Source organism: Rhinolophus sinicus, chromosome 9 (genome assembly GCF_057876585.1).
Source record: "Rhinolophus sinicus isolate RSI-liver-muscle chromosome 9, RSI-T2T, whole genome shotgun sequence".
NCBI classification, from domain to species: Eukaryota; Metazoa; Chordata; class Mammalia; order Chiroptera; family Rhinolophidae; genus Rhinolophus; species Rhinolophus sinicus.
The window spans coordinates 2,538,057-2,565,884 of NC_142509.1; the positions used below are offsets into that span (position 1 = coordinate 2,538,057).

At 39.9% G+C, this 27,828-nt stretch overlaps 1 long non-coding RNA gene across 5 annotated transcripts in view; it reads left to right on the top strand.

The window, feature by feature from the left end:
• Positions 1–21,409, top strand: part of LOC109438144 (uncharacterized) — a 61,161-nt gene extending 39,752 nt beyond the window's left edge. For 4 of the 5 annotated variants that reach the window (XR_012492670.2, XR_016022336.1, XR_012492669.2 and 1 more), the window contains 3 exons: positions 15,858–17,389; positions 17,485–17,539; positions 17,881–21,409. This is a non-coding gene — a long non-coding RNA (uncharacterized LOC109438144). The remainder of the gene's footprint in view (positions 1–15,857; positions 17,390–17,484; positions 17,540–17,880) is intronic. The other variant, XR_016022337.1, reaches the window with a different exon arrangement.
• Positions 21,410–27,828: the final 6,419 nt, after the last annotated feature.

Sequence of the window (27,828 nt, forward strand, 5' to 3'; positions counted from 1 at the left end):
CTATGGAAAGTGATTAGGTTTAGACTCAGTAATGACAGTGAAAGTTTCATGATCGGATTTGTGCCCTTATAAAAATAGACACCAAAAACTCTTGTTTCTTCTCTTCCCTTCTGCCATTTGAGGACACAGAGATAAGGTGACTGTCTACAAGCCAGGAACAGAGTCCTCACCAAGGAACCAAATTTGTTGCCACCTTGATCTTGGACTTCCCAGCTTCTAGGACTATGAGAAATAAATTCCTGTTATTTAAGCCATCTGGTCTATGGTATTTTATTATGGCAGCCTGAGCAGACAAATACAAATACTATTTGTTGATAACTTGTATTTATACATCCAACCTGAATGTTTTTCCTGAACTCCAATCTCATATGTCTAATTGCATATTCAGCATCTCTACTTAGATGAGTAATAGGTGTCACAAAATTAACATATCTCAAGCTGAACTCCCTCACCTAAAAAACATACTCCCGTAATCTACTCCATCTCAGTAACTTGCAACTCTTCTTCTAATTGATCAGGCTAAGAAACCTGGAGTTCTTTCTCTGAGAGAAAGGATTAGATGTTATATACAATCCTTCAGCAAAGCCTATAGCTCTACCTCCAAATATATATCCAGGACCCAATCACTTCTTCTTTTTTTTCAATTAAAGTTTATTGGGGTGACAATTGTTAGTAAGTTACATGGACTTCAGGGGTACAATTCTGTATTACATCATCTATAAATCCCATTGTGTGTTCACCACCCAGAGTCAGTTCTCCTTCCATCACCATATATTTGATCCCCTTTACCCTCATCTCCCACCCCCCACCGCCCTTAACCTCTGGTAACCACTAAACTACTGTCTGTGTCTATGAGTTTTTGTTTCTCATTTGTATTGCTCTTTTGTTGTTTCTGGTTTATATACCACATATCAGTGAAATCATACAGTTCTCTGCTTTTTCTGTCTGACTTATTTCACTTAGCATTATACTCTCAAGATCCATCATTGTTGTCACAAATGGTCCTATTTCATCTTTTCTAACAGCCGAATAGTATTCCATTGTGTATGTATACCACCACTTCTTTATCCATTCATCTATCGAAGGACATTTTGGTTGTTTCCATGTCTTGGCCACTGTAAATAAACCTGCAATGAACATTGGAGCATAAGTTTCTTTATGGATAAATGTTTTCAGATTTTTTTGGTAGATACCCAGGAGAGGGATTGCTGGGTCATATGGTAATTCTATTCGTAATTCTTTGAGGAACCTCCACACTGCCTTCCATAACGGCTGCACCAGTCTGCATTCCCACCAACAGTGTATGAGGGTTCCTTTTTCTCCACAGCCTCTCCAACACTTGTTACTATTTGTCTTGTTGATGATAGCCATTCTGACTGGGGTGAGGTGATATCTCATTGTGGTTTTGATTTGCATTTCTCTGATGATTAGTGATGTTGAGCATTTTTTCATATGTCTATTTGCCATTTATATGTCCTCTTTGGAGAAATGTCTCTTCAGGTCCTCTGCCCATTTTTCTATTGGGTTGTTCGTCTTTTTCCCTATTTAATTGTATGAGTTCCTTATATATATTGGATATTAGCTCCTTATCCGAGGCACTGTTTGCAAAAATCCTCTCCCATTCAGTTGGTTGCCTCTTTATTTTGTCAATGGTTTCTTTTACTGTGCAGAAGCTTTTAAGTATGAGTTAGTCCAATTCATTAATTTTAGCTTTTACTTCCTTTGTCTTTGGAGTCAAATTCATAAAATGCTGTTTGAACCCAAGGTCCATAAGTTTAGTACCTATGTTTTCTTCTATGCAGTTTATTGTTTATGCTTAAGTCTTTGATCCATTTTGAATTAATTTTGGTACATGGTGACAGATAGCAGTCCAATTTCATTTTTTGCACGTGGCTTTCCACTTCTGCCAGCATCGTTTATTGAAGAGGGTGTCTTTTCTCCATTGTATGTTTTTCGCTTGTTTGTCAAAAATTATCTGTCCATATTTATGTGTGTTTATTTATGGGTTCTCAGTTCTATTCCATTGGTATACGTGTCTGTTTTTCTGCCAATACCATGCTGTTTTGATGATTGTAGCCCTGTAGCACAAGCCAAAGTCAGGAAGTGTGATACCTCCATTATTGTTCTTTTTCCTTAAGATTGCTTTGGCAATTCGGGGTCTTTTGTGGTTCCAAACAAATCTGATGATTTTTTGTTCTATTTCTTTAAAATATGCCATTGGGATTTTGATGGGGATTGCATTGAATCTGTATATTGCTTTGGGTAATATGGCCATTTTAACTATGTTGATCCTTCCAATCCATGAGCATGAAATGTCTTTCCATTTCATTGTGTCTTCTTCAATTTATTTTAAAAATGTCTTATAGTTTTCAGCATGTAGGTCTTTCACATCCTTGGTTAACTTTGTTCTTAAGTATTTTATTCTTTTTGCTGCAATTGCAAAAGGAATTGCTTTTTGTATTTCTTTTTCTGAGATTTCATTGTTAGTATATAGGAAAGCAATGAACTTTTGTACGTTGATTTTGTAGCTGGTAACCTTACTGTATTCATTGATTGTTTCTAATAGCTTTTTGGTGGAGTCTTTAGGGTTTTCTATATATAGCATCATGTCATCTGCAAAGAGTGACAATTTAACTTCTTCATTCCCAATTTGGATGGCTTTTATTTCTTTCTCTTACCTGATTGCTCTGGCAAGGACTTCCAACACTATGTTGAAAAGCAGAGGTGATAGCAGACAGCCCTGTCATGTTCCTGAGCATAGAGCAAAGGGCTTCAGTTTTTCACAATTAATTATGAGATTAGCTGAGGGTTTGTCTTATATGGCCTTTATTATATTAAGGTATTTTCCTTCTATACCTATTTTATTAAGTGTTTTAATTATACATGGATGTTGCATCTTGTCAAACGCTTTTTCTGCATCAATTGATATAATCATATGATTTTTGTCCTGTATTTTGTTTATGTGATGTATCACATTGATGGATTTGCGTATGTTGAACCATCCTTGTGCCCTGGGGATGAATGCCACATGGTCGTGATGAATAATCTTTTAAATGTATTGCTGTGTTCACTTTGCAAGAATTTTGTTTAGGATTTTTGGTGCCTGTATTCATCAGAGATATTGGTCTGTATTTTTCTTTTTTTGTGTTGTCTTTACAGGTTTTGGTATCAGGGTAATGTTGACCTCATAAAATGAGTTAGGGAGTACTGTCTCTTCTTCAATTTTTAGGAAGAGTTTGAGCAGGATTGGTATTAGATTTTCTTTGAAGATTTGGTAGAATTCACTAGTGAAGCCATCTGGTCCAGGACTTTTGCTTTTGGGAAGGTTTTGGATGACTGGTTCAATTTCATTACTGGTGATTGATCTACTTAGATTTTCCAATTCCTCATGGTGCAGCCTAGGAAGGCTATATGTTTCTAAGAACTTGTCCATTTCCTCTAGGTTATTGAATTTGGTGGTATATAGTCCTTCGTAGCATTCCTGGATGATCCTTTGTATTTCTGTGGTCCGTGATAACTTCCCCTTTTTCATTACTGATTTTGTTAATTAGTGTCTTCTCTCTTTTTATCTTAGTGAGTCTAGCCAAGGGTTTGTCAATTTTGTTAATCTTTTCAAAGAACCAGCTCTTTGTTGCATTAATTTTTTATATTGTCTGTTGGTTCTCTATTTCATTTAGTTCTGCTCTGATTTTTGTTATTTCCTTTCTTCTGCTGAGCTTGGGTTTCACTTGTTCTTATTTTACTAGTTCTTTAAGGTGTAACATGAGGTTATTTATTTGGGATTTTTCTTGTTTCTTGAGATAGGTCTGAAATGACATAAATTTTCCTCTTAAAACTGTTTTCTCAAGACTTCCGGAAAAATGGCGGCATGTGGTGAGCCTCTGTAAAATTCCCCTGGAATTTACAACGAATCGCACAACAAAAACTCCACAAAGGACTCCCTGCACAGCAGACAGGCAAGAAGAAGAGGCCCACTACTGACTGAAATCACCTACAGGTGGGAGATTCGCGCGAGTGGAGGGAGGAGGAAAGGGAGAAGTGCACGGAGACGGAGCCGTGCGGGCGGAGGACGCAGACCTAGCTCAGTGCTCCAAGCTCGCTGCTTCCCGAAACTACCGCAGCTGCGAGTGAAGGAAGACCTCGGACTGCTAGGGCTCTGCTTGTGGCCCACAGGGCTGAGGGGACAGCATATACCACGGCTGAACCCAAAGCTCACGGCAGAGACCTCGGAGAAAATGACACATTAGATGAAATGGATATCATTGACATTTATAGAGCACTTCATCCTAAAACATCAGACTATACATTCTTTTCTAGTGTACATGGAACATTCTCAAGGATAGACCATATATTGGGACATAAAATCAGTCTCAACAAATTTAAGAAGATTGAAATCATACCATGCATATTCTCTGATCACAAGGCTTTGAAATTGGATATCAACTGTAAAAAGAAAGCCGGAAAAAACACAAATACATGGAGATTAAACAACATACTTTTAAAGAAGGACTGGGTCAAAGAAGAAATTAGAGGAGAGATCAAAAGATACATAGAAACAAATGACAATGAAAATACATCCTACCAAAATTTTTGGGATGCAGCAAAAACAGTTTTAAGAGGGTAATTTATCTCATTACAGGCCTATCTCAAGAAACAAGAATAACCTCATGTTACACCTTAAAGAACTAGAAAAAGAAGAACAAGTAAAACCCAAGGTCAGCAGAAGAAAGGAAATAATAAAAATTAGAGCAGAACTAAAGAAATAGAGAACAAAAAGACAATAGAAAAAATTAATGTGACAAAGAGCTGGTTCTTTGAAAAGATTAACAAAATTGACAAACCCTTGGCTAGACTTACTAAGATAAAAAGAGAGAAGACAATGATTAACAAAATCAGAAACGTAAAAGGGGAAGTTCTCACGGACACCACAGAAATACAAAGGATCATCCAAGAATACTATGAAGGACTATATACCACCAAATTCAACAACCTAGAAGAAATGGACAAGTTCTTAGAAACATACAGCCTTCCAAGGCTAAACCATGAAGAACTGGAAAATCTAAACACACCGATCACCAGTAAGGAAATTGAATCAGTCATCCAAAACCTTCCCAAAAGCAAAAGTCTGGGACCAGAAGGCTTCACTAGTGAATTCTACCAAACCTTCAAACAGGATCTAATACCAATTCTGCACAAACTCTTCCAAAAAATTGAAGAAGAGACAGTACTCCCTAACTCATTTTATGAGGCCAACATTACCCTGATACCAAAACCTGGTAAGGACAGCACAAAAAAAGAAAACTACAGACCAATATCTCTAATGAATACCGATGCAAAAATCCTAAATAAAATTCTAGCAAATTGAATACAACAATGCATTAAAAAGATTATTCATCACGACCAAGTGGGGTTCATCCCCGGGGCACAAGGATGGTTCAACATACGCAAATCCATCAATGTGATACATCACATAAACAAAATAAAGGACAAAAATCATATGATTATATCAATTGATGCAGAAAAAGCATTTGACAAGATACAACATCCATTTATGATTAAAACACTTAATAAAATGGGTATAGAAGGAAAACACCTTAACATAATAAAGGCCATATATGACAAGCCCTCTGCTAATCTCATAATTAATGGAGAAAAACTTAAGCCCTTTGCTCTACGTTCAGGAACACGACAGGGATGTCCCCTATCACCTCTGCTTTTCAACATAGTGTTGGAAGTCCTTGCCAGAGCAATCAGGTAAGAGAAAGAAATAAAAGGCATCCAAATTGGGAATGACGACGTTAAATTATCACTCTTTGCAGATGACATGATGCTATATATAGAAAACCTTAAAGACTCCACCAAAAAAACAATCAACGAATACAGAAAAGTTGCCGGCTACAAAATCAACGCACAAAAGTCAATTGCCTTCCTATATACTAACAATGAGATCTCAGAAAAAGAAATACAAAAAACAATTCCTTTTGCAATTGCAGCAAAAGAATAAAATACCTAGGAATAAACTTAACCAAGGATGTGAAAGACCTATATGCTGAAAAGTATAAGACATTTTTGAAAGAAATTGAAGAAGACACAAAGAAATGTAAAGACATTCCGTGCTCATGGATTGGAAGAATCAATATAGTTAAAATGGCCATATTACCCAAAGAAATATACAGATTCAATGCAATCCCCATCAAAATCCCAATGGCATATTTTAAAGAAATAGAACAAAAAATCATCAGATTTGTTTGGAACCACAAAAGACCCCGAATAGCCGAAGCAATCTTAAGGAAAAAGAACAATAATGGAGGTATCACACTTCCTGACTTTGGCTTGTACTACAGGGCTACAATAATCAAAACAGCATGGCATTGGCAGAAAAAAAGACACATAGACCAATGGAATAGAATTGAGAACCCAGAAATAAAACCACATAAATATGGACAGATAATTTTTGACAAAGAAGCTAAAAACATACAATGGAGCAAAGACAGCCTCTTCAATAAATGGTGCTGGGAGAATTGGATAGCCACGTGCAAAAGATTGAAACTGGATTGCTATTTGTCACCATGTACCAAAATTAATTCAAAATGGATCAAAGACTTAAGCATAAGACCTGACACAATAAACTGCATAGAAGAAAACATAGGTACTAAACTTATGGACCTTGGGTTCAAAGAGCATTTTATGAACTTGACTCCAAAGGGAATGGAAGTAAAAGCTAAAATAAACGAATGGGACTATATGAAACTTAAAAGCTTCTGCACAGCAAAAGAAACCATTGACAAAATAAAGAGGCCACCAACTGAATGGGAGAAGATTTTTGCAAACAGTGCCTCCGATAAGGGGCTAGTATCCAGAATATACAAGGAACTCATGCAACTCAACAACAAAAAAACAAACAACCCAATTGAAAAATGGGCAGAGGACTTGAAGAGACATTTCTCCAAAGAGGACATACAAATGGCAAATAGACATATGAAAAAATGCTCAACATCACTAATCATCAGAGAAATGCAAATCAAAACCACAATGAGATATCACCTCACCCCAGTCAGAATGGCTATCATCAACAAGACAAATAGTAACAAATGTTGGAGAGGCTGTGGAGAAAAATTAACCCTCATACACTGTTGGTGGGAATGCAGACTGGTGCAGCCGTTATGGAAGGCGGTGTGGAGGTTCCTCAAAGAATTACGAATAGAATTGCCATATGACCCAGCAATCCCTCTCCTGGGTATCTACCCAAAAAATCTGAAAACATTTAGAGATAAAGACACGTGTGCTCCAATGTTCATTGCAGCTTTGTTTACGGTGGCCAAGACATGGAAACAACCAAAATGTCCTTTGATAGATGAATGGATAAAGAAGTTGTGGTATATATACACAATGGAATACTATTCGGCGGTAAGAAAAGATGATATAGGAACATTTGTGACAACATGGATGGATCTTGAGAGAGTAATGCTGAACGAAACAAGTCAGACAGAAAAAGCAGAGAACCATGTGATTTCACTGATATGTGGTATATAAACCAAAAACAACAAAAGAACAAGACAAACAAATGAGAAACAGAAATTCATAGACACAGACAATAGTTTAGTGGTTGGCAGAGGGTAAGGGGGGCGGGGGGTGGGGGGTGGGAAATGAGGGTAAGGGGGATCGAATATATGGTGATGGAAGGAGAACTGACTCTGGGTGATGAACACACAATGGGATTTATAGATGATGTAATACAGAATTGTACACCTGAAATTTATGTAATTTTACTAACAATTGTCACCCCAGTAAATTTAATTAAAAACAAAAAAAAACACACACACAAAAAAACTGTTTTCTCAGAATCGCCAAAATTTTAGTAGGATGTATTTTTATTGTCATTTGTTTCTATGTATCTTTTGATCTCTCCTGTAACTTTCTGTTTGACCCAGTCGTTCTTTAGAAGTATGTTCTTTAATCTCCATGTATTTGTGTTTTTCTGGCTTTCTTTTTGCAGTTGATATCAAATTTCAAAGCCTTGTGATCAGAGAATATGCTTGGTATGATTTCCGTCTTCTTAAATTTGCTGAAGCTGATATTATTTCCCAATATATGGTCTAACGTTGAGAACGTTCCATGAACACTAGAAAAGAATATATAGTCAGATGTTTTAGGATGAAGTGCTCTATAAATGTCAATTATGTCCATTTCATCTAATGTGTCATTTAGGGCTACTATTTCGTTATTTATTTTCTGTTTGGATGATCTATCCATAGCTGTCAATGATGTATTTAAGTCCCCTAGTATAATTGTGTTTTGGTCAATTTCTCCCTTTAGTTCTGTTAGTAGTTGCTTGGTGTATTTCGGTACTCCCTGATTGGGGGCATAAATATTGATGACGGTTATGACTTCTTGTTGTACAGTCCCCTTCACCATTATGAAATGTCCATGTTTATCTCTTGTTATCTTTTTCACCTTGAAGTCTGTTTCATCTGATATCATTATGGCTACACCTGATTTTCTCTGGGTACCATTTGCTTGGAGTGTCAATTTCCACCCTTTCACTTTGAGTCTATGCTTGTCCTTGTAGCTGAGATGTGTCTCTTGGAGACAGCATATGGGTGGGTTTAGTTTTTTGATCCAATCTGCTACTCTGTGCCTTTTTATTGGTGAGTTCAGTCTATTTACATTTAGGGTGATTATTGATATATGAGGATTTCCTGTCATTCTATCTTTAGTTTTCTGGTAAGGCTGTGTCTCCATTGTTTCTTTGCCTTTTTGTTGTTGTCTATTATTTCTGTGTGGTGGTATTCTACGATGTTTCCCTCTGTTTCTTCTTTTATTTCAGTATATATTTCAATTCTGGATTTATTTTGAGTGGTTTCCCTTAAGTTTATGTAAAAGAAAGCTTGAGATTTAGAGTATTCCATTTTCTTCAGCACGCTTACTTTCTCCATTCCCATATTCCGGTTCAGGCCTTTACTCTCCCCCTTTTTGAGTTTTGGTTGCCACAAATTGTCCCTGTTGATGGTGGTAGAATAGCCTCCTTTAGTATTTCTTGTAGTGCAGGTCGTGTATTAGAAAACTCCCTCAGCTTCTGTATGTCTGGAAAGGTCTTTATTCCTCTTTCATATCTAAAGGATATCTTTGCTGGATAGATTATTCTTGGCTCATGATTTCTCTCTTTCAATAGTTTCAATATTTGGTTCCACACTCCTGGCTTGTAGAGTTTCTGCTGAAAAATCTGATGATAATCTGATGGGCTTTCCTTTGTAGGTTACCGTCTTCTTTTCCTTGGCTGCTTTCAGGATTCTTTCTTTGTCATTGATTTTAGACAGCTTCAATACAATGTGACTTGGACAAGGCCTGTGGGGATTGAGATAATTAGGTTCTATTTGTTTCTTGGATTCGGGGGTCCAGTTCTGTCTACAAATTTGGGAAGTTCTCATCGACAACTTGTGTGAATATATTCTCTGTTCTCTTCTCTCTTTCTTCTCCTTCTGGTATGCCCATTATTCTTATATTGCTCTTTCTGATGGAGTCAGAAAGTTCTTGTAGAGTTCTTTCATTTCTTTGAAGTCTCAAGTGTGTTTCTTCTTCCATCTGTGTCATTTCCAGGTTTCTACCTTCGATGTCATTGATTCTTTCCTCCATCTGGTCAACTCTATTACCTAAGGTGGTTATTTCATTTTTAATTTCTTCTATTGAGTTCTTAATCTCCAGAAATTCTATTTGGTTCTTTTTTAAAATTTCAATCTCTTTCGTAAAATGCTCATGTTGTTCTTTGATTGTGTTTCTGAGTTCATTAAACTGCCTTCCTGTGTTGTTTTGCATCCCATTGAGTTTTTTTCAGAACAGCAATCTTGAATTTTGTATGATTTAAGTCACATATTTCCATGTCTCTAAGTTCCTTTTCTGGAGACTTTTCCCTTTCTTTCTGAGGTGTCTTGTTGCCTTGGTTATTCATGACAATTACTGATTTATTATTTGTCTTCCTAGACATCTACAAGGGTGTCTTCTGCAACAGGTTGATACGAAGTGGTTTTTCTTTTGTTTTCCAGCTCTTGTTGGTAGAATGTTTTATTTTCTCTCCGACTGTAGCCTTTTATTTCTCTCTCACACGGTAGTGCTATGTTTCCTCTTCCCTATTCCAGCTTCTCACACAATGGGGGGATTCCCTGGGAGACGATCTTCTGCTCTATTAATAATTTACCTGTGTCACAGGGCACAGTGTCTGTTTGAGTATGAGGACAGCTTTTTAACTTCCAAAGCTCTTCCTGCACCAGATTCAGAGCCAGTATGTGTCAGCAGTTCTGTTTACTCCTGTAGGGAACCGCCCAGATAGGTGGGCCAGGGGCGGGGTGAGTTGTGATTAGTGGCCCAGAGAAATGGTGGTGTCCGCCACCATAGCTGGTCCTGCTTCCACAGCTCCCTCCCCTTTGCCAGAACTAGTTGGGCTGCGAATCTGTGTCTGCAGTCCACAGTTCTCAGAACAGCAAATATTCTGTTCTTTTGATCTGACACTGCTACTGTTCCGCTTCTATAACCGGACAGGTGGGGGCAGGGCCAGTTCTTGGAGAGAAGGGAGGGGGTGGCTGTTTTCAGTGCCTAAGGCTTCAGTTCTCTGCTCGGCAGTGAGAGCTTAAACCACCATTTTCAGCCTTCTTTCCTCAGTCTTTTCTCTGAGGTCTCTGCCATGAGCGTTGGGTTCAGCCCTGTTATATGCTGCCCCCCATCCCTGTGGGCTATAAGCGGAGCCCTAGCAGTCTGAGTTCTTCCCTCTCCCACAGCTGCGGTAGTTCCTGTATACAGCGAGCTTGGAGCACTGAGCTATGTCTGAATCCTGCGCCCGGGCGGCTCAGTCCCCGCACTTCTTCCTTCCCTCCACCCCTGCTCGCGTGACTCCCCCACCTTTAGGTGAATTCAGTAGTGGGCTTCTTCGTCTTGCCTGTCTGCTGTGCAGAGAGTCCTTTGTGTAGTTATTGTTGTTTGATTAGTTGTAAATTCCAGGGGAGCTTTACGGAGGCTTACCTCACACCACCATTTTGATCCGGAAGTCCAGTTTTGGATTTTTTTTTTTGAGTGGTTACCCTTAAATTTATGTAAAAGTAATTTTGATCTTTAGAATATTCTATTTTCCTCAGCATCCTTACTTTCTCCATACCCATGTTCTGGTTCCCGCCTTTATTCTTCCCCCTTTTGTGGTTTGGTTGCCAGAAATTGTCCCTGTTGATGGTGGTCGAATAGCCTCCTTTATTGTTTCTGGTAGTGCAGGTCGTGTATTAGAAAATTCCGTCAGCTTCTGTATGTCTGGAAAGGTCTTTATTCCTCCTTCATATCTAAAGGATATCTTTGCTGGATATATTATTCTTAGCTCATAATTTCTCTTTCAATAGTTTGAATATTTGGTTCCACTCCCTCCTGGCTTGTAGAGTTTCTTCTGAGAAATCTGATGATAACCTAATGGGCTTTCCTTTGTAGGTTACTGTCTTCTTTTCCCTGGCTGCCTTTAGGATTCTTTCTTTGTCATTGATTTTTGACAGTTTCAATTCAATGTGCCTTGGAAAAGACCTGTTTGGGTGAAGTAATTAGGTTTTCTATTTTCTTTTTGGTTTCGAGGATACATTTCCTTCCACAAGTTTGGGTAGTTCTTATCAACTATTTGTTTGAACATACTCTCTTTTCCCTTCTCTCTTTCTTCTCCTTCTGGTATGGCCATTATTCTTATTTTGCTCTTTTTGATAGAGTCAGAAAGTTCTTGTAGAATTCTTTCATTTCTTTTAAGTCTCAAGTCTCTTTGTTCTTCTATTTGTGTCATTTGCAGATTTGTATTCAATGTCACTGATTCTTTCCTCCATCTGGTCAATTCTACTACCTAAGCTGGTTATTTCGTTCTTAATTTCTTCTATTGAGTTCTTAATCTCCAGAAATTCTCTCTCTCTATTTTTTTACATTTCAATCTCTTTCGTAAAATGCTCATGTTGTTCTTTGATTGTGTTTCTGAGTTCATAAACTGCCTGTCTGTGTTTTCTTGCATCTTGTTGAGTTTTTTCAGAACTGCAATCTTGAATTCTGTCATTTAAGTAACAGATTTCCATATCTTTAAGTTCATTTTCTGGAGACTTTTCACTTTCTTTCTGAGGTATCTTGTTGCCTTTGTTATTCATGACTATTAATGGTTTATTATTTCTCTTCCTGGATGTCTACCGGGTTGTGTTCTGCAACATGTTGATAGGAAGTTGTCTTTGTTTTGTTTGCAGTAAGTGTTGGTACAATGTTTTATTTTCTCTCTTACTGTAGCCTTTTATTCTCTCCCACACTGTATTGTTATGTTTTCTCTGCACTATTTCAGCTTCTCACACAATGGGGGGATTCCCTGGAAAGTGGGCTTCTCCTCTGTTAACAATTAGCCTTGTCATAGGATCCTGGGTGTGTTTGGGAATGCGGAGAGCTTTTGAAGTTCCAAAGCTCTTCCTGCACCAGGTTCAGAGCCCATATGTTTCAGCAGTTCTGTTTACTCCTGCAGGGATCCGCCCAGATAGGTGGGCACAGGGGCGGGTTGGGTTGTTAGAGGTGGTCCAGAACAATGGCGGTGACCTCTACCACAGCCAGTCCTACTTCCACAGCTCCCTTCCCTTTGCTGGAACAAGATGGGCTGCAAGTCCATGTCTGTGGACTGCAATTCTCAGAACTGCAAATATTCTGTTCTTTTGATCTGACCCTGCTATTTTCCACTTCTGGAACTGTGCAGATTGTGGTGGGATGAGCTCTCGGTGGGTAGGGAGGGGGCCGCTGTTTTCAGTGCCTAAGGCTTAGCAGTTCTCTGCTTAGCAGTGAGGGCTGAAACCACTGTTTTCAGCCTTCTTCCCTCAATCTTTGCTCTGAGGTCTCTGCTGTGAGCATGGGTTCAGCGGTGTTATATGTTGTCCCCTAAGCTCTGTGGGCCATAAACGGAGCCCCAGCAGTCCGAGTTCTTTCATCTACTGCAGCTGCGGTAGTTCCGGGATGCAGCGAGCTCGGAGCACTGAGCTAGGTCTGTGTCCTGTGCCCTGCAGCCCCGTCTCTGCAATTCTCCCTTCCCTCCTCCCCTGCTTGTGCAATTTTCCCACCTTTAGGTTATTTCTGTAGTATGCCTCTTAGTCTTGCCTTTCTGCTGCACAGGGAGTTCTTTGTGGAGTTATAGTTGTTCAATTTGTTGTAATTTTCCAGAGGCTCACCTCACACCGCCATTTTTATGACGTCACTATTATTTTGTTTTCAAAAGTAGTAATATTGTTAAACAGGAGCCCTAACTAGCAAAAATTATATTCTAAGTCTGATAATTTTCACAGGCTATATAATGCTGGTGCAAAGGGTTTTGGAATCTGCAAAGAGGGTTAATTAATTAATTAATTAATTAATTTTTATTTTTTTATTAAATTTATTGAGGTGACAATTGTTCGTAAAATTACATACATTTCAGGTGTACAATTCTGTATTACATCATCTATAAATCCCATTTATAACAACATTTTGGTGTATTTCCGTGTTCCCTTTCAAAATTTGAAAATTGATTATTCGTATAGGACCTATGAATGTTCTCTATTCGTCACCTACCAGAATGACTTATTACTCTCCGTTAATGGATAACAGAGTCTACTGTAAGTGCCTTTTCATGACCATTTTTTCACTTTTCCCATAAAGACTACATCTGCTGACCTCCAGGGTTTAATAAAATGTCTCTCTCATTAGCTCAAGCAACTCAATCTCTGTCTAAATGGAATTTCAGTAAGGATAGCTACCGACTGAATATCAGCCAGTCTTTCCAAATAACATGGACTCAAATGCTTATAGGAACACTTCATTTTAGTAGTCAGACACAGAATATATACCTAGAATGATTATAGACTATTATAGCCCCTACTTGAGACCATTATGAGAAGAATTCAAGCTCTGGCCTCCTGAAAAAAATACAGCTGAAATTCACCTGTATCCACAGTCCATTTTAATACAGTTTTATCATGACGTGGGTCACAAAACAAAGATCAGTGAAGGATTCACAGACTCAGAACATTTCAGAGTCTGGAGACAAGTGGTTAAGTGTTTATTCAGTTCAATTGTCCTGGTTTATAAATGAGGAAACTGAGGTGAGAAGAGGTTACAGCTTAGCAAATGTCAGTTACAGACAGAGCTTGAAGTGGTACCTGGGACTGCAGTACTTTCCACAAGGGCAGGTGCTCATCTCTCCATGACCTTCCTGTGGGAGAATCTCCTCATTGACTGGGCTTTGGATCTCATGTTCTTGAAGGGCCTCTGTAACTCTTATGTTATACTTGTATGATATGCCTTCACTGCCTCAGTAGGTCTGTGCGTTTGATAGGTGTTTTAGCACTGGCTTGGGCCTCCAGGCTCCAGGTGAGCTCTATGGGTGCAGGAAGGTTGTCTGTCTGTAGTCTGTGTTTTCAGACTATGCCTTGTGCCTCCCAGGAGCTCAATGAATCTTAGTTTCCTTCCTTTCTGTTGCAGAATGTATTTATTTGATTGAAGTGATGGGGTTAGGGAGGTGGGTGGGTAATTGAAGGAGGGAGATTGTCAGTGACCATGTAGTCCACCAAGTATGGGAGGGTAAGAGAAAAAAGAAATGCCAGGAGGGGATGGGAGAGTAAGTGAAATGAAAGACAAAGAATGGAGGAAAAGATGGAAAAGAATCATATTTAAAAGCACAAATCTGATTCCTGTTTAAATGCAAGCATGAGTCCAGAGTGTGTCACATGTTCAGCCTGTGCCTGTGCTTATGCAAATTGATTAAAAAGAGGGAGGAGAGGGACAATGGGTCCAGATGGAAGTGCTCTCAAAGATCCCTTAGAGTCCCTTCCTTTCTCAGAGGTGTTTGGAGTAAAGTATGGATTCCATTTGTGCTGCTGCTGTAAGAAAGAACAGGCTTTTGCCTTGAGCAGTCACAGGGAGGCAGTTTTCACTACAGAACCAGATGGGGTTTCATCACCCACACAGTGCAGGCGGGGTCATTCCTGTTATATTAGCCTAGCAAGTGTCCAGGGACCCAGTTTGCTGTTGTTCCTTCATTTTCTTGTGGAAACCTCTCAGAAGTACTAATTTTACCCTTAACCAGAGTCTCGGGGCAGCCCAGACACCCTACCTGCCTCTTGTGGGCTCAGAGTGCTCCAGGAAGCAGAGAGGCAGTGGGCAGTGGGGCTTCCCTTCCTCAGCTGGTGCTCTGAGTCGGAGAGCAGGTAATCTTGAATGCAAGCTCGTCGGGTGATGGTGGCAGCCTCTGCTGGAGCTTTGTCCCTGCTTCCCAAGTAAACACCTTGGAACCTGGACAAGTTGGGGTTGGGGCCAAAACACCCATGGTGCTTGGAGAGTCAACTCTTCAGAGTCCCTGGCATCATGCCAAGCCAGATCAGCCTGCTGTGTGCAGGAAGTACTGAACATTTTGAGTCTTAAAGAGGGAACCTGGAACAATTCCAAGATTACACTTAATACATCTACTGGGAGCTACAGAGAAGGGGGACTGGGGGAAACTGAAAAAATAACCCTTACAGGGCCAGGAGAGCACACAGCATCAGCAGACACAGGCAATAAGTAAGAATAACAATCATCCTTAACTCAGGGAGCACATACATGTTCCATAGCTCATTTATACACACGATCATGGATGGATGAGTGGGCAAATTTGCATTTTGCAGGTGACAAACAGATTCAGATTAGTGAAGTTCATTAGAAAGCATTCAGCATAGAGCACTTGCTACATGCCAGGCGCTGTCTAGACCCTGGGAAGACATGGCCCCCTTGTTTTAGGAGCTCACTGTCTAGCCAGGAATATGTAATTAATAAGTGATTGTGTAGTGTGATAAGTTCTCTGTTTGAACCGATTACAGAAGACTCTGGAAGACAGAAAAGAGAAACTGACGACAAGCAAGAGGACGCCAGTGTGACTTGCCGGAGGTTGTAAGAATTAGCCCTGGAACGGTTGGTCATCCCTTCTGCATCGTGCCTTTCTCCTGATCAGGAAAGTCCCTCTTCTGTTTCCCTCCCCCACATCTACCCTTCAGTTACTGCCAATTCATTCCTGAAGTTCTGCTGCTGCCGTGTTCCCCCGAAAATAAGACCTAACGGAAAATAAGCCCTAGCATGATTTTTCAGGATGACATCCCCTGAACATAATAAGCCCTAATGCATGTCTTTTGGAGGAAAATGAATAGAAGATCCGGTCTTATTTTCAGAGAAACATGGTATCAAGACTTTACCTTTCAGCTTTAGGCTATATTAGCTGTTTAAATTTAAATGTTCCATGGAAAGGATACATTCGTGCGTAAAGGATAAGAGAGTAAGCATTCATGGGGGTGGGGGGATAAGAAGCGTTCCGGGGGTTTGTGTGGGATAAGAAGTTGATTAGGCAGAGGAGAAAGGAGAAGAGAACCAGGAACAGGACTGCTAGCAGGAAACGTTGCCTTTGCAATGTCGCTTTCCTCCCGATAGCACATCCCTATATCAATATGCAAATAAGTAAACCATATGTATTGCATGTATACATATACATGCATGAGTGCTTCTGTGTACACACAAACATACACACTGACACCCCCCACACATGCGTGCATGCGCACACACATACATAGTCTTTAAATCTGTCACCAAAATGGGATGCAAAATTGTTGCCAGTGCTTCTTACACTAACCGATTTTGTCGGGATGTTTGCCTGACATTTGTGAGCTTGAGCCATCATGTAACTTGACAGCTGTATGTTCCGAATTTTATTAAAATTCTGCCTTGTTCAGAGTCTTATTTCTTTAAGGCTTTATCTAATTGTTTTGGGCCACAGGGCCTACCACTTTGACCATGTGAAAAGATATAAATTTCGCCAAGTAATTGAGGGGAAGTAATAAACTAATGTATAATAAATAGTAAAGAATTTTGATGGCCTGTGTCCTAGTGGAAGAAGAATGGCTCATAAGAATAATTATTTTTTGCAAGGTATATTTATGTTCTCCTGTCTACAAATGCTGTTGGGCATTTAGATATAATCACCGGAAGTCCAGGCAATTTTACATGAAGCCCAAACATCTGGAATGTTGATTGAGAAATGTGATTTTTAGCAGACCACTGAGTTCCAGGTGACAACCTGTATGCCATTCATAACTTCTGGGAAGGCATCTGTGATTCTTCTGTGTAATTCAGCTGGTCCTGCTTGATAACTCCAGAGTACTATACATGTGAATTTACTTGTCCCTCTCTCCCCACAGGATGGGATCACTGTGCGGGATGTGATATATCTTATTCACCTTTTTTACTTCCAGATATTTGTTGATGAATGAATGAATGAAGTGCCTACCATGCACTTCTGCACATATGAACCTAATGTAGTGCCTTGCATAGAGAAGAAACAAATATTGAATGAACATCAACATTTGTGAGTAGAAAGATTCAGATCAGCTGTGTTGCGTTACAGTTTTTTGTTTAAATGTCTCAAAGCCTAACATGTCATTTTTACACTGCTCGTCCTAGCCCAAGGGAGAACATCAATGAAAACGATGAAGACATTGAAGCGCCAGGAGAAGGGGTATGAATGCTTTGTGTTCAGTTGTGGAATGAGTCCCAGAGCCAGGGCTTGGGTTTCACTTCCCTCTTCTCTTTCCCTCCTGCAAATGTGCCTCCCTCAGCCCTTCTCTTCATATTAGAAGTCAGCTGAGTATTATATATTCCAGGGCCTCTCCATGTAAATCCACATTCCATAAATCCCAAAGCTTTTCTTCTGTTTCAGAGCAAGAGTCTCTCTCTCTCTCTCTCTCTCTCTCTCTCTCTCTCTCTCTCTCTCTCTCTCTCTCTCTCTCTCCAGCAGGCCCCTTCTTTAAGTTCAGAGAGACTAATTGTTTACCCTCCTCTATCTCTTTCTTCCCACAGGTTTATCTGATCTGGGGTATGTTCATAAACCTCCAGCTTCTCCAGAGTTTTGTATTTCCCGCCTGCTGCGGCTAGAATTTTATGGTGCTAATCAGATTTTGCTGTTTTCCTTCACACTGCGTCCCTTCCCTATCCATTCTGCCCTCTTGACTCTAATCCCCCTACCCTCACCTTCATGGTGCATGGTCCTATTAAATGGTGTCCAGTCCAATTTCTGGCACCCAATAAATCTACATTTTCAAGCTTGGGAAGCTAGACTCACCGACTGGCACCCAGATAAATGAGTCCTCCATGAGAAACCTACACTGGTCATTACTCAAGACTCCTAAGGACCCAACACAGGGTTTCCTGCCCAAGAAAGTCAAGTCCCCCTTTCCTCCCTCACCCGCTGAGAACGAAAATGCACCACAGCACGAGACTTGTCTCCATCTCCGCTCTCCCACCCCTCCACACTGATGCTCAGAGTGGTTCCCAGACTCCCACTCCCTGGGCACAGCGGCTGCCACATCATTCCTCCACAGCAGCCTCTGTCAAATAAGACTTAATATCCGGCACTGCTCAGCCTGCCAGGGCTCCTGAGTGTGCAGCTGAACAAAGAACCTCCGTGCAGATGCTTCATTGTCTGAACAAGCAAAACCAACAGGGCTTCTCTTCCCAGCCTGACCGGTGGCGAATCCTCATCTGTGTGTGTGTGTGTGTGTGTGTGTGTGTGTGTGTATGTGTGTGTGTGTGTGTGTGTGTGTGTGTGTGTGTGTGTGTGTGTGTAGGGGGGTGGTTCTGTTTCAACACCCTAAATGTGCACTCCATCTGATTCACAGGGGTCCTGATATTGTCTCCTGTAGGTGAGGCAAGGGGCTATGAGAGCTGGGATCATTTGAAAACAAGTTAGCTTGCTGGAAAAGGGGAGGGAAGGAGGAACAAAGAGGGCAGGCTGCTGTGGGGCACAGAGGCTATGATCTGTGTTTCATTCAGAGGGGTGAGACCTGGAGACAGCGATCTGCAATTGAGAAGTTGGGGACTATTTGTATTTACTTATTTGTTATTTTGACTTGTGAAATTATCTCCCCCCCTTCACTCCTCCAGCCTTCTTGGCAATGTGAAAACTAATTACAATGAACCAGATCCTTTATAAGCCACCCCTAATGGTACAATGGCTCTGTTACAGTCTTTACTCTGCCCTTTCACTGGTCTATAGCTTCACATCTGATTAGGAAATAATTCTCAAAGGCAAATGTCTCTAAAATAAAGTACCTGTTTTTGGTTTCTATGGAATAAATCTGGGAACTAACAGGATGCTGTGATGGTTAATTTTATGTGGCACCTTTGCTAGACTATAGTACCCAGGTATTTAATGAAACATTAATCCAGGTGTTGATGTGATGGTATTTTTGTAAATATGGTTAACAGCTACAGTTGATTGAATTTAAATAGATTACCCTAGATAATGTGGGTGGGCCTCATCCAATCAGTTGACAGTCTTAGAGCAAAAACTGAGGTTTTCCAGAAGAGAAAATGTTCTTCCTCAAGAATGAAACATCGACTATATCAAACTTAAAAGCTTCTGCACAGCAAAACAAACCATCGACAAAATAAAGAGGCCACCAACTGAATGGGAGAAGATTTTTGCAAACAGTGCCTCCGATAAGGGGCTAGTATCCAGAATATACAAGGAACTCTTGCAAAAAAACAAACAACCCAATTGAAAAATGGGCAGAGGACCTGAAGAGACATTTCTCCAAAGACGACATACAAATGGCAAATAGACATATGAAAAAATGCTCAACATCACTAATCATCAGAGAAATGCAAATCAAAGCCACAATGAGATATCACCTCACCCCAGTTAGAATGGCTATCATCAACAAGACAAATAGTATCAAGTGTTGGAGAGGCTGTGGAGAAAAAGGAACCCTCATACACTGTTGGTGGGAATGCAGACTGGTGCAGCCACTATGGAAGGCAGTGTGGAGGTCCTCAAAAAATTACGTATAGAATTACCCTATGACCCAGCAATCCCTCTCCTGGGTATCTACCCCCAAAAAATCTGAAAACATTTATACATAAAGACACGTGTGCTCCAATGTTCATTGCAGCTTTATTTACGGTGGCAAGACATGGAAACAACCAAAATGTCCTTCGATAGATAAATGGATAAAGAAGTGGTATATATACACAATGGAATACTATTCAGCAGTAAGAAAAGATGAAATAGGACCATTTGTGACAACATGGATGGATCTTGAGATTATAATGCTAAGCGAAATAAGTAAGACAGAAAAAGCAGAGAACTGTACGAAGTCACTGATATGTGGTATATGAACCAAAAACAACAAAAGAACAAGATAAACAAATGAGAAACAAAAAATAGACACAGATAATAGTTTAGTGTTTACCAGAGAGTAAGTGGTGACGGGTGGTAGATGAGGGTAAAGGGGATCAAATATATGGTGATGGAAGGAGAACTGACTCTGGGTGGTGAACATAGAATGTGATTTTTAGATGATGTAATACAGAATTGTACACCTGAAATCTATGTAACTTTACTACCAATTGTCACCCCAATAAATTAAAGAATAATAATAATAAAAAAAATTAAAAAAAAAAAAGAATGAAGCATCAACTTCTACCTGTTTTCAGACTGCTGCCCTACTCTACACATTGCAGACTTGCCAGCTCCTATAATTCCTTTAAATACATCCCTTCATATAGAAATAAATATCTATGACTATATTTGTACCTGTATCTGTATCTATATCACCTATATTAGATCTCTATATTAATATTATTGATTCTGTCTCTCTGGAGAACCCTGGTTGATACAGGTATTTAGAAATCTTATACTGAATTGAAATTATTCACTGTGTAACTAACTTCAGGGAGGATGACTACTTTTATTTCCTTGGTCCAAAACTGTGTGGGGACAGAGCCAGGAGTGCAGTTTCCAGGCTCTCGCTCTCACGTGGAATGGTGCTTATTCAGGTAGTAAGTGGCCATCAACTGTGACTGGATGGCCATCATCTGTGGCTAGTTCGCCATCAGCTGCAACCAGTGAGCCATTGGCGACTAATATAACTGCCGTGGCTATGCTAGCAGAAAATGGGAGGCTAGCAAGAATATGGAGGCTGGCAAGCGCGGATTGCAGAGATGCAGACGGCGGAGTGTGGATAGTGTGGCTCCTGCTTCCTGTGTCTCCAACCCAGCCTCCAGCAAGACTATTGTGGTATGACTCCCCTATCTATGGCTCCGTGGGTGTTCCTTTTTGGCCTCACCATATCCTGCGTTCTTATGTGGGGAGCGGGAGCTGAGACCCCGCATGAGTCCCTGTACGACACTGTCATCTCATGGTAGGAAAATAATAAATGTTCATTGACTTAACTGATAAAGAATGTGGGATATAAAACTGAAAGTAACAAAGGATCAAGACAAAGAAACAAAAACTCATAGACGCAGACAATAGTTTAGTGGTTACTGGAATGTAAGCGGTCAGGGGGGTGGTAGATGAGGGTAAGGGGGATCAAATATATGTTAATGGAAGGAGAACTGACCCTGGGTGGTGAACACACAATGTGATATATAAATGACGTATTACAGAACTGTGCATTTGAAACCTATGTAACTTTACTAACTATTGTCTCCCCAGTAAACTTTAATTAGGGAAAAAAAAGAACCCAAGGAAACCCCATATAGCTTTTCTTAACTCATGCCCCTTCGCTTTCAGCTCAAGTGGATATCTTTGTTCCCTCTTGTTCACACAGGACTGACTACTCAGGCCTACTTCGGTGTCCAGGTCTTCTCAGAACCTTCTCATAACACTGTCCAGTACTGATGCCCTCATCCTCTCTGCCGTTAAAAGCTATAAAAAAAGTCACATCTCCCACAAAGGCCTCACTGCAGAGGGTCCAGGCATGTAATCTTCTCTTGGCCCCTTAGCACTTGTACATAGCATTCCTCAGTTTTATGTTAGTTGTGCTTTTTTTTTTTTTTTTTTTTTTTGCCTGGCATCTTTAGATAATGTTCTCCTTTTCTCATTAGCTAGTGGACCCTTTGGGGGAATCATGGCTCTAATGTTGTTGAATATTTATGGCCTTTGGAATCAGGCAGACATAGTTTGAAACCTGGTTGTCATATGAATACAAGTTTTGAGAATCTGATAAAGTCATATACCTTTTATGACCCTTCCTAATTCATAAAATGGGGTAAAGTAACTCATAGGAACATGTGAGGGATAAATAAAGCAAGTAGTTACAATTTTTTTTTTAAACATTAGCAGTAAAATACATGATTTCCCTTATGAAATTCACCGTGGAGCTGCAAAATACAAAGCAGATAAGAACTACTCTGATCAGCTCTAAGGAAACCCTCCTACTTGTGCATTGGAAAGTCTATCCTTTATCCTATTCAAGGAAATTCCTTCAGCAGGTCTTTCTCTCTCTGTCTCCTGTGTCAACATGTAACACTGCTCTACTGCACCATTCATGCTAACCTGAAACATGATGGAATAGTTCTTAAACCAAGCAACCAACCCAACCATCTTCCTTCACTCCACACCACCCTGCAGTTGCCACCCCATTCTTGTCTTCTTTACAGCAAAACTCACTGACAGTGTGGTCTACACACTCTTTCGCCATAATCTCACCTCCTGTTATTTTCTTTTAATTAAAATTTATTGGGTGACAATGGTTAGTAAAGTTACATGGATTTCAGAGGTACAATTAGGTATTACATCATCTATAAATCACATTGTGTGTTCACCACCCAGCGTCAGTTCTCGTTCCATCACCGTACATTTGACCTCATTTACCATTATCTACCACCCCATTCCTCCTTTACCTCTGGTAAACTATTTAGTGGTTTACCCCACTAAACTATTGTCTATGACTATCAGTTTTTGTTCCTTTGTTACTTTCAGTTTTACATCCCACATATCAGTGAAATCATATGGTTCTTGACTTTTTCTGTCTGACTTATTTCACTTACCATAATAATCTCAAGTCACAAATGGCACTATTTATTCTTTTCTTATGACAGAGTAGTATTCCATTGTGTATATATATCACATCTTCTTTATCCATTCATCTATCGAAGGACACTTTGGTTGTTTCCATGCCCTGGCCACCATAAATAAAGCTGCAATGAACATTGGAGCACACGTGTCTTTATGTATAAATGTTTTCAGATTTTTTGAGTAGATACCCAGGAGAGGGATTGCTGGGTCATATGGTAATTCTTAAAATTTTGAGGAACTTCCACACTGCCTTCCATAACGGCTGCACCAATGTGGATTCCCACCAACAGTGTATGAGGGTACCTTTTTCTCCACAGCCTCTCCAACACTTGTTACTATTTGTCTTGTTGATGATAGCCATTATAAACGGTGTGAGCTAAAATAAATGAATGGGACAATATCAAACTAAAAGACTTCTGCACAGCAAAAGAAACCATCAACAAAATAAAGAGGCAACCAATTGAATGGGAGAAGATATTTGCAAACAACACCGGAGATAAGGGGCTAATATCCAAAATATATAAGGAATTCATACAACTCAGCACAAAAACCCAAACAATCCAATTAAAAAATGGGCAGAGGGGAGACCGGAAAAATGGCGGCGTGAGGTGAGCCTCTGTAAGGCTCCCCTGGAATTTACAAAGAATCGAAAAACAAAAACTCCACAAAGGACTCCCTGCACAGCAGACGGGCAAGACGAAGAGGCCCACTACCGACTGAAATCACCTACAGATGGGAGATTCGCGTGAGTGGAGGGAGGAGGAAAGAGAGAAGTGTGGAGATGGAGCTGCGCGGGCGCAGGACGCAGACCTAGCTCAGTGCTCCGAGCTTGCTGCTTCGCAGAACTACCTCAGCTGCGGGAGAGGGAAGAACTCGGTCTGCTAGGGCTCCGCCAGGGCTCCACAGGGCTGAGGGGACAGAATATAACACGGCTGAACCCAAAGCTCAGCGCAGAGACCTCGGAGAAAAGACTGAGGGAAAAAGGCTGAAAACGGTGGTTTAAGCCCGCACTGCCAAGCAGAGAATGGAGCCTTAGGCACTGAGACTAGCCGCCCCCTCCCTCCCCTCCCAGAGCTCGCCCCACCCCCACCTGCCCGGTGCTAGAAGCGAAACAGTAGCAGTGTCAGATCAAAACAACAGAAAATTTGCTGTTTTGAGAACTGTGGACCGCAGACACAAATTCACAGCCCAACTAGTTCCCGCAAAGGGGAGGGAGCTGTTGAAGCAGGACTGGCTGTGGTGGTGGTTGCCGCCATTGCTCTGCCACCTCTCACAACTCACCCCGCCCCTGACCCCACCTATCTGGGCAGATCCCTGCAGGAGTAAACAGAACTGCTGAAACATACGGTCTCTGAATCAGGAGCTGGAAGAGCTTTGGAACTTCAAAAGCTCTCTGCATACGCACCGGGACACTCCGCCCTGTGACCTAGATGAACTATTAACAGAGGAGAAGCCCGTCTCCCAGGCAATCCCCCCCTTGTGTGAGAAGCTAGAGTAGTGCAGAGAAAACATAGCACTACCTTCTGAGACAGAAAAAAAAAAAGGCCTGCAGTCGGAGAAAAAGTAAAACATTCTACCAAGTACTGGAAAATAAAAAAAAAAAGACCTCTTCCTATCAACCTGTTGCAGAAGTCACTCCTGTAGATGTCTAGGAAGAGAAATAGTAAACCAGTAATCGCCATGAATAACAAAGGCAACAAGATAGCTCAGAAAGAAAGTGAAAAATCTCCAGAAAAGGCACTTAAAGATACAGAAATATGTGACTTAAATGACAGAGAATTCAAGATTGCAGTTCTGCAAAAACTCAACGAGATACAAGAAAACACAGATAGGCAGTTAAATGAACTCAGAAACTCAATCAAAGAACAGAATGAGCATTTTACGAAAGAGATTGAAATTTTAAAAAAGAACCAAATAGAATTTCTGGAGATTAAGAACTCAATAGAAGAAATGAAGAATGAAATAACCAGCTTAGGTAGTAGAGTTGACCAGATGGAGGAAAGAATCAGTGACATCGAAGATAGAAACCTGGAAATGACACAGATAGAAGAAGAAAGAGACTTGAGACTTCAAAGAAATGAAAGAACTCTACAAAAACGTTCTGACTCCATCAGAAAGAGCAATATAAGAATAATGGGCATACCAGAAGGAGAAGAAAGAGAGAAGGGAACAGAGAATATATTCAAACAAATTGTCGATGAGAACTTCCCAAATTTGTGGACAGAACTGGACCCTCGAATCCAAGAAGCAAATAGAACACCTAGTTACCTCAATCCCAACAGGCCTTCTCCAAGGCACATTGTATTGAAGCTGTCTAAAATCAATGACAAAGAAAGAATCCTCAAGGCAGCCTGGGAAAGAAGACGGTAACTTACAAAGGAAAGCCCATTAGATTATCATCAGATTTTTCAGCAAAAACTCTACAAGCCAGGAGGGAGTGGAAACAAATATTCAAACTATTGAAAGAGAGAAATCATGAGCCAAGAATAATCCTTTAGATATGAAGGAGGAATAAAGACCTTTCCAGACATACAGAAGCTGAGGGAATTTTGTAATACACAAACTGCACTACAAGAAATACTAAAGGAGGCTATTCGACCACCATCAACATGGACAATTTGTGGCAACCAAAACTCAAAAAGGGGGAGAGTAAAGGCCTGAACCGGAATATGGGAATGGAGAAAGTAAGCGTGCTGAAGAAAATGGAATACTCTAAATCTCAAGCTTTCTTTTACATAAACTTAAGGGTAACCACTCAAAATAAATCCAGAACTGAAATATATACTGAAATAAAAGAAGAAACAGAGGGAAACATCGTAGAATACCACCACACAGAAATAATAGACACCAACAAAAAGGCAAAGAAACAATGGAGACACAGCCTTACCAGAAAACTAAAGATAGAATGACAGGAAATCCTCACATATCAATAATCACCCTAAATGTAAATGGACTGAACTCACCAATAAAAAGGCACAGAGTAGCAGATTGGATCAAAAAACTAAACCCAACCATATGCTGTCTCCAAGAGACACATCTCAGCTACAAGGACAAGCATAGACTCAAAGTAAAAGGGTGGAAATTGACACTCCAAGCAAATGGTACCCAGAGAAAATCAGGTGTAGCCATAATGATATGAGATGAAACAGACTTCAAGGTGAAAAAGATAACAAGAGACAAATATGGACATTACATAATGGTGAAGGCGACTGTACAACAAGAAGACATAACAGTCATCAATATTTATGCCCCCAATCAGGGAGCACCGAAATACACCAAGCAACTACTAACAGAATAAAAAAAAAAAAAAAAAAAAGAATTAAAGGGAGAAATTGACCAAAACACAATTATACTAGGGGACTTAAATACATCATTGACAGCTATGGATAGATCATCCAAACAGAAAATAAATTACGAAATAGTAGCCCTAAATGACACATTAGATGAAATGGACATCATTGACATTCATAGGGCACTTCATCCTAAAATATCAGACTATACATTCTTCTCTAGTGTACATGGAACATTCTCAAGGATAGACCATATATTGGGACATAAAATCAGTCTCAGCAAATTTAAGAAGATTGAAATCATACCATGCATATTCTCTGATCACAAGGCTTTGAAATTGGATATCAACTGTAAAAAGAAAGCGGGAAAAAACACAAACACATGGAGATTAAATAACATACTTTTAAAGAAGGACTGGGTCAAAGAAGAAGTTAGAGGAGAGATCAAAAGATACATAGAAACAAATGACAATGAAAATACATCCTACCAAAATTTTTTGGATACAGCGAAAGCAGTTTTAAGAGGGAAATTTATCTCATTACAGGCCTATCTCAAGAAACAAGAAAACTCCCAAATAAATAACCTCATGTTACACCTTAAAGAACTAGAAAAAGAAGAACAAGTAAAACCCAAGGTCAGCAGAAGAAAGGAAATAACAAAAATTAGAGCAGAGCTAAATGAAATAGAGAACAAAAAGACAATAGAAAAAATTAATGTGACAAAGAGCTGGTTCTTTGAAAAGATTAACAAAATTGACAAACCCTTGGCTAGACTTACTAAGATAAAAGAGAGAAGACACTGATTAACAAAATCAGAAACGTATAAGGGGAAGTTATCACGGACACCACAGAAATATAAAGGATCATCCAAGAATACTATGAAGGACTATATGCCATCAAATTCAACAACCTAGAATAAATGGACAAGTCTTAGAAACATATAGCCTTCCAAGGCTGAACCACGAAGAACTGGAAAATCTAAACAGACCGATCACCAGTAACGAAATGGAATCAGTCATCCAAAACCTTCCCAAAAGCAAAAGTCCGGGACCAGATGGCTTCACTAGTGAATTTTACCAAACCTTCAAAGAGGATCTAATACCAATCCTGCACAAACTCTTCCAAAAAATTGAAGAAGAGACAGTACTCCCTAACTCATTTTATGAGGCCAACATTACCCTGATACCAAAACCTGGTAAGGACAGCACAAAAAAAGAAAGCTACAGACCAATATCTCTGATGAATACCGATGCAAAAATCCTAAATAAAATTCTAGCAAATCGAATACAACAATGCATTAAAAAGATTATTCATCACGACCAAGTGGGGTTCATCCCCGGGGCACAAGGATATTTCAACATCCGCAAATCCATCAATGTGATACATCACATAAACAAAATAAAGGACAAAAATCATATGATGCAGAAAAAGCATTTGACAAGATACAACATCCATTTATGATTAAAACACTTAATAAAATAGGTATAGAAGGAAAATACCTTAATATAATAAAGGCCATATATGACAAGTCCTCTGCTAATCTCATAATTAATGGAGAAAAACTGAAGCCCTCTGCTCTACGTTCAGGAACACGACAGGGATGTCCCCTATCACCTCTGCTTTTCAACATCGTGTTGGAAGTCCTTGCCAGAG